This window comes from Lipotes vexillifer, unplaced genomic scaffold, assembly GCF_000442215.2.
Source record: "Lipotes vexillifer unplaced genomic scaffold, Lipotes_vexillifer_v1.1 scaffold732, whole genome shotgun sequence".
In the NCBI taxonomy this organism is placed as follows: Eukaryota; Metazoa; Chordata; class Mammalia; order Artiodactyla; family Lipotidae; genus Lipotes; species Lipotes vexillifer.
Window position 1 is genome coordinate 880,768 of NW_006792596.1, and position 7,615 is coordinate 888,382.

Below are 7,615 nucleotides of genomic sequence, written 5' to 3' on the forward strand. Positions count from 1 at the left end.
GGAGCTTACGTGTAAGGAGGCCTGAAGTGGCAATTTGTCCAGCTACTCAGGAGAGCTGTGAGGTGCTCTGAAGGCTTACTAAGTGGCTCTGATGATGGGAAGCTTCCCTGAGGAAGCAGCAGTTGAGCTGAGGTCTGAGGCATGAGTAAGGTGTCAATCAGGAAGAGAAGGGAGAGTGACCCAGACAGAGAGAGCAGCCTGTGGAAGGAGGGGACAGGAAGAGTTGAAAGGACTCAGGATGAGAAAAGGCCAGTGTGAGTAGAAGAGACAGTGTGAAAGGCATGGGGGGGAAGGTGTGGGGGGGAGGTGTGGGGTGGAAGGCGTGGCTGATGAGAGTAAGAGCCAGGCTACATGAAGCCCGGAGACCATGACCATGGTGTGTCAGTTAGGGTTCTCCAGAGAAACAGAACCAAGAGAAGATATATATGTCTTCAACATTTTATATATATATATATATATATGTATATATATATATATAAAATACAGAATAAGAGATGTATAATGCATATCCTATTTTATATATAATATATATCCTACGTATATATAATTCTCTATATAATAGCCTATGTATAATATAACCCCATATATGAAATATATTTACATAAAGAGAGCTGGCAAGTCTGAAGTCTGTAGGTCAGGCAGGCAGGTGGCTACCAACTCAGGCAGGAGATGATGCTGCAATCTTGAGGCAGCATTTCTTCTTCTTTTTTACGGCCGTGCCCGCCTCACGGTGGCATGCATGCGGGATCTTAGTTCCCTGACCGGGGGTTGAACCTGCGCCCCTTGCAGTGGAAGTGTGGCATCTTAACTACTGGATCGCCAGGGAAGTCCCAAGAGTTTCTTCTTTTCTGAGAAACTGGTTTTTTTCTCTTAAGGCCTTCGACTGAATGGATGAGGCCCACTACTCTATCAAGGAATTTCCTTTACTTAAATTTGACTGTGGACGTTAAGCACATCTAAAAAGTTGACTGTGGACGTTAAGCACGTCTAAAAATGTCTTCACAAAAACACCTCAATCAGGACTTCCCTGGTGGTCCCGTGGTTAAGACCCTCCGATCCCTGGTCAGGGAGCTAAGATCCCACATGCCGCACGGCATGGCCAAAAACTAAAAATTAAAAAGAAATTTAAAAATATTAAAAAACCCACCTCAGCTAGTGGGTAATTACTGGATATTATAACCTAGCCAAGTTAGCATATCAAATTACCCATCCCACACAGTGAGGAGCTTGGAGGAATGGAAAGCCTTTGAAGGGTTTTAGGAAGAGGTGGCATAATTAAATTTGTATTTCCCAAATGCACTTTATGCTGATAGGAGGTTGTCATATATCACCATCACCAGGGGTCCTTGTGATGGTCATAAGACCCTTAGATTATTCATGGACTCTTCCAGGAGACCGTCTCTGTCCTCCATGGTGCCTTGGCACTGAAAGGGTCAGATGCTCCTCCTGGGTGTGCCCCTACCATCTTAAAATTACCTCTTCTTAGTCAGGACTTAACATGCTGTGTTTTATTTTGTGTTGACTTATATCTTTCTCTTCAACGAAGCTAGATGTTCTTTGGACAAAGGAAGCATGTCTTGTCCACCAGTGCATCTCTAGTGCCTAGGACAGTGCCTGGCGCTTATGTACCCAGTAAGCGTTTGTGAATGGAATGAGCTTGGATGGGTTTAGTGTTCCCCCCAGAATACAGTAGCTTATGAAGAATTAAGGAATAACAGTCCTATCAGTAGTGCTAGGTAGCAGAAAGCTGACATTAACGTGAAAATTGTTATGCTCTTATTTCTAGCTTCCTTTCACTGGCATGATACATGATTGCTCTTTTACTTATTTTGCAGAGATTACCTATTTTCGAATAAAATAATTTCTTAAACTCTTTATTTTGGAAATATTTTATATTTACAGAGAAGTTGCAGAGATAGCACAGAGAGTTCCTGTATGCCCATCACCAGTTCTCCTAATGTTAATATCTTACATTACCATGGTATATTTGTCAAAACGAAGAAACCTAACTCTAGACTTTATTTGCCTTTCACCAGTTTTTTCCATGAATGCCCTCTTTCTGTTCCAGAATTCAATCCAGGGAACCACATTCCATTTAGACATGTCTCCCTGGTCTCCTCTGGTCTGTGACAATTTCTCAGTCTTTCCTTGTTTTTCAGGACTATGACAGTCTTACTGTATTGAGGAGCACTGGCTAGACACCCTACAGTGTCCCCCAGTCTGGGTTTGTTTGATGTTTTCTCATGATTAAAAACGAGTGTTGGGCTTCCCTGGTGGCACAGTGGTTGAGAGTCCGCCTGCCGTTGCAGGGGACGCGGGTTCGTGTCCCGGTCCGGGAGGATCCCACATGCCGCGGAGCGGCTGGGCCCGTGAACCATGGCCGCTGGGCCTGCACGTCCGGAGCCTGTGCTCCGCAACGGGAGAGGCCGCGGCAGTGAGAGGCCCGCGTACAGCACAAACAAACAAACAAACAACAAAAAAACGAGTGTTATGGTTTTTTAGAAAGAAGACCACAGAATTGGAGTGTCCTTCTTGTCACATCATATGACAGGGTACATGATACCCACATAATATCACAGAGGATCTTAACCTTCATCACTTGGTTAAGGTAGCATTTGCGGGCAGATCTCTCCACTGTAAAGGTATTATTTTTCCACTTCTCTGCTGTATTCTTTGGAAGTGAGTCACTAAGGTTAGCCCATCCCCAAACAGGGAGGTACTTCCTGGAATGAAAAGTATCTGCATACATTATTTAGAATTCTTCTTTAAGGAAGATTTGTCTCTTTTCACCCATCTACTTATTTAATCATTTGCTTATATCAGTGTGGACTCGTGTATTTATTTTCTACTTTGGGTTATAATCCTATAGGATGCTATTTATTGTGTCGCTTAAATTATTCCACCTTTGGCCATGGGAGCTCTTTCAGGTTGGTTCCTGTGTCCCTTTGATATGCCTCCATCCTTTTATTTTTTTGAACACATCTCTCTTTTCTGATACCACAAGATGCTGCAGGTATATCTTGTGTTTTCCCTGCCCCACTCCCAGAAATAGCCATTTCTTCGAAGAGCCCTGGTTCCTTTAATTGGAAAATGGTATTTAGAAACCAAGATCTTGGTGCTGGGTGTGCTCATTTCTTCTTGGGCCCCATTGCTTCTGGGCTCTGTCAGCAAACAGAGCTGGGAATAATGTGTGTGTATTAGCTGTGTAAACACATATCTATAATTATTTCTGTATCTAAACATCTGTATATATGCATTAAGCTAAACATGAGTTTATACTGGTGTCTCTGACTATAATACAGCACTGTAGGGTTCATTCTAGTCATTCTTGCTTATCTGTAACCCCTTCTCCAATAGTAGGAAACCTGGCTCCCACTGTCCACTGTCCGTTTAATATTTGTTCAACCACAGCATAAATGTAAAGCAGTTTCAGAATTGTTAACCTGTACCCCCATGAGAAACAAATTTAGCAACTAGGGTACAGTGTTTATGTATGGTTCCTTTGTTTTTAACATAACCATTTTTATAGAGAAGAGGTACAACAAAGTAGTTGAGAATACAGTCTATAAAGCCAGATTGACTTGGTTCAAATCCTGGCTCCATCACTTATTAGCTGAATAAGCTTGGATGTGTTACTATCCTCTCAGTTTCCTCATCTGTAAAATGGGGATGATAACGGTATTTACTTCATGGGGTTGTCTTGAGGATTAAATGAGTTAATGTATGTAAAGTACTTAGGATATTGTGTGGCATGGAGTAGACACTATTTCAGTGCACTATTATTGTTAGGGCTGAGATAAAATTTGTTTTAACTGCTACCAGTATAATGCCAGGTATATTGGGGCACTATATACATTTGAATGATGGCATCATCTATATTTACTCAACTATCTTCTCATAGTATTCAGCAGAGGGATTTATATATAACTCCTTCCTTTATCTTCTATTCAGCCATTCATGTTGTCTTTCTGTCTGGAGTTAATTTGTCATTCACTTCTCTACCAGGTTTTTTTGTCACTCAGAAAACGTAAGATTTAAGTCCAAGAGTTTTAGCCCTCTGACTTTGACCTTCTTGAGATCATGGATCATAACCTTATTCTAATTTTGTATCCCCAGCTTCTAATGCATTGCCAGAACAATGAATGAAGGATTGAATCATAGTGATTGAGCAGTCCATTAGTCTAAACCATATGTTCAGTTGCTGGTTTCTTATTCTGTAATTAAGTCTGGTTTCTCTGTGGTTACCACTGCCTGGAAAATCATAGATTTTTGTAAACCTTGAAATAGAGGTTGGGGGCTTCACTCAAAACATTTATGATAATGCTCTGGCTGCTGTTGTTATTAATATTGTACAGCCAAATGGCCCTGGTTTCTGCCTAGCGGTAGTCAGCACTTCTGGGCAGGATCATGTGTTACCAGCATTTTAATTAGGCTTCAATGAGCCCAGCTGCAATTGCGTCAGCAGTCTTTTAAACTATTTTTCACATTTGGGGTTTGATAAAATACAATACGTATTTTCCCCGCCATTTTCCCTTTATACTAAAAAAAAAACCCCAAAACAAAAACAGAAGACCCACGTAAACCAAAACCACTGTACACAAAGGTGCTTTTGAAGGTAAAATCACTTCATACAGGGCTACTAATATTTTTCATGACTAGTAATTTTTGAATCATTAAAATATAAAATCAAACCAAAACTGATGCCTAGTCCTTTAAGTCACCTTAGATGTTTTAGAAAATGCCCTGCCCCTTAAAAATAGAGCAAACAACACTTTCTTTGGCAGAAATAGCGGAAAGCAGGAATTCCTAAGCCTCCAATGTCTTCTTTTTCTTTATTTTAATTATCTTAAGGCACTGTAGATTTCAGGATTTAGTGTTTGGGATCACAGCCAAATCCAAGGTGCGATGATCAAATCCATGTAGCCCAAAGTGAATGGAAGTCATTCAGCTACCTGGGAAGCCTTCAAAGGGCAGACAGCTGCTAAGACTAGGTCGGCCAAATAGCCTGACGATTGGGGCCACAGTGGCTGTGAAGTGACCCTATCATTCTCAGTGACCGGTGAGTTACTTTAATCCCTTTTGCTGAAGTCCCCCTCCTTGCCCACTCTCAGAGACTCAGGCATCAGTGCCTTCAACAATAACTGTTTTTTAGGAAGTAATTTCTATCCCACTCAGGCCTGGTTTACTCTTGTTTTGCAAAGGTGGATGATTTTTTTCTATAAGATACACCACCTCCTTAGATCTCCATTTCTTTTCCAGAACAAAGTGGTTCTGAATAATTTCCTGGGCTTTTTTTTTTTTTTTTTTTTCCCTCCCACATCGGATCCCTACCTATTCTTATAATTGAGGAGGCTGTGAAGGGTGGATGTATTACTTTTGGTTGTTGTAATTTGAGTAGAACAAAGCAAGACCAAGAATGCGCAGCACACAACACCCAAGTCTCGGACTGCCTGGGAAACAGATCTAGCCGAGCGCCTGCTGGGAACCAGTTAGGTGTGAGAGGCCGCATGGCTTGTGCACAGCTGTGCTGCCACAGTGGTTAACCTACCACCGGGGAATTGGTGTGCGGTGGGCAGCATTAGTTACCAGGGGAAATGATTTGGCCATTTCTAGGGGAATTTGTTATAAAATAGAACTGTGTGTATAATACTTTTTATTGAGTTGCTCAACACACTTCATAGAACAAGACACCTTCCTGTCAAGGAGCAGATGTGTCCACGTTTCACCGACAGGAAAATGAATTGGGTTTGCTTCAGGCCTCACCGTCACTCAGATGGAGGGTGGGAGAACTAGAAGAAAGTGGCTCTCACAACAGCTCCCAGCCTGTGAACTTCCAGACCTGGCTTGCTGACTGGATCATTTCCTTGATGGCCGGTTACAAACAGGCCAACCTGCCCTGTCACCTCGAGAGGCTGCCAGCACCGGTAGCCCATCCAGCCGGTTGTCTGAAACCTCTTTTAGCGTCTGGCTCAGATTCCCGACTTTCCCCTGGCTTCAGTGTCTGCCCTCAGCCTCCTTAGGGGCACCTTTTCCCCTCTCTGTACTTTGCCATGGTTACCAGGTCGTGGCTTCTGCTGTCATGGGGAAGGAGAGGTAATCTTGGCCCATTTCCCCCTTAATGAAACAGTGTTCTCCCTTCCAAGGCCCTAAACTAAATGTTATGTGAGTATTATTTGGAGAGGATGGTCATATTCCAGTATAAATCAGAAGTCATCCATTCGTAGAGTAGGGTGCTGGGATTACAGTCTGTCAGCTCAGAGGAAGGAAGAACAGGCTAGTCCAGTCTGTCTCGTTGGCCAGATGGTGATTAATCAGCTGCATCCTGGCCAGACCCAGACTACTGGGCAATATCGGTCATGACAGCATAGGAGAACCCAAGCCACAGTTGGAGGTGTAAACCTCTAGTCCTAACTGTTCCAGGGATCTGCTGGGGGTGCTTCTGCACTCTAGAATGTAAGAGCTGAAGAAGCAGGAGGTCAGGTGTGATGGAGCAAGACAGGCTTCAGAACCAGCAGATCTGAGTTCAAAATCAGTGCAAAATCTTCCAATTTGCAGGATTGTTGTAAAGATTAGAAATAACCTATGCATTGCCTGGCACACGATAGCTGTTAATAGTAGCCTCTCAATACTAATTATTGGAAAAGTACTGCTAGACCAATGACAACACAGTGTTGTAGACCAAAGAGTTTAATTAGTCCAGTTCTGTTTCCCTAAAGCCCATTAAAAAAACCAACTTTCTTTAAAATATTTTCCAAAGACGAACGCCTGTTGATTGTCAGGTTTGTAAAATTCAGAAAGTTAACTCCATGGTTTTCACGTTAGTGCATTTCCCCTTAATATTATAATGAGAAAACGCTCTTAAGTTTCTTATTTTCATGGAACAAGAAATTCCTGAAGGTGTCCTCTTCGGTGGAACTGTGCCTACTGTGTGCGCTTACCCAACACAGAAGCAAATTCCTAGGAAAGTGTGAGAATTCTTCGGTAAAGCGAATATTCAGTTTTATAACCAAAAGGAAGCCCCAGACCAAAGAGCAAGCGTCTAGTGATGGGTAAAGCCAGAGGAAATGGTGTGTTAACTTGACTGTTCATACAGCAGAGGGTTTGTTTTGTGTTATGGAAAATTTCACACATGTACAAAAATAGAGAGGATAGTGCACTGAGCCTCGGGCTCAGCCATCCTCTGGCCTCAACCGTTATGAACACGTGGCCAGCCTTGTTTCTTCTCTCCTCCCACTCACCGCCCACCACCCGCCAGGTGATTTTTGACATAGATCTCAGATGTCATTTGCTTGTACCCAAGGCACACTTTGGGGCCAGATCCTGTGTTGCCCTGTGGTGTCTGGTTCACGCTCACTGGTGCTGTAGGAACACGCCCAGGATGTAGAATGAGACACACAGATGTTCAAATCTAAGCCCCATCGCTCCTTAGCTTCAACTTAGGAGAAACTGAGGCTCAGGCACCTCCGCTGTGAAATGGAGATGCTTCCCAGAGTAATTGGAGGAATGAACGTGGATGACATATGTAAAGCATCTCCCAGTGCCCTTCAGTTGGTAGGTACTTGACAAATATCACATCTCTCCCCTTCTGTCCAACATTCCCCCCCCCCCCCCCCCC

General features: G+C 43.1%; 1 pseudogene; it reads right to left on the minus strand.

The window, feature by feature from the left end:
* Positions 1-7,615, minus strand: part of LOC103076940 (60S ribosomal protein L6-like) — a 20,723-nt pseudogene that overhangs the window by 11,554 nt on the left and 1,554 nt on the right.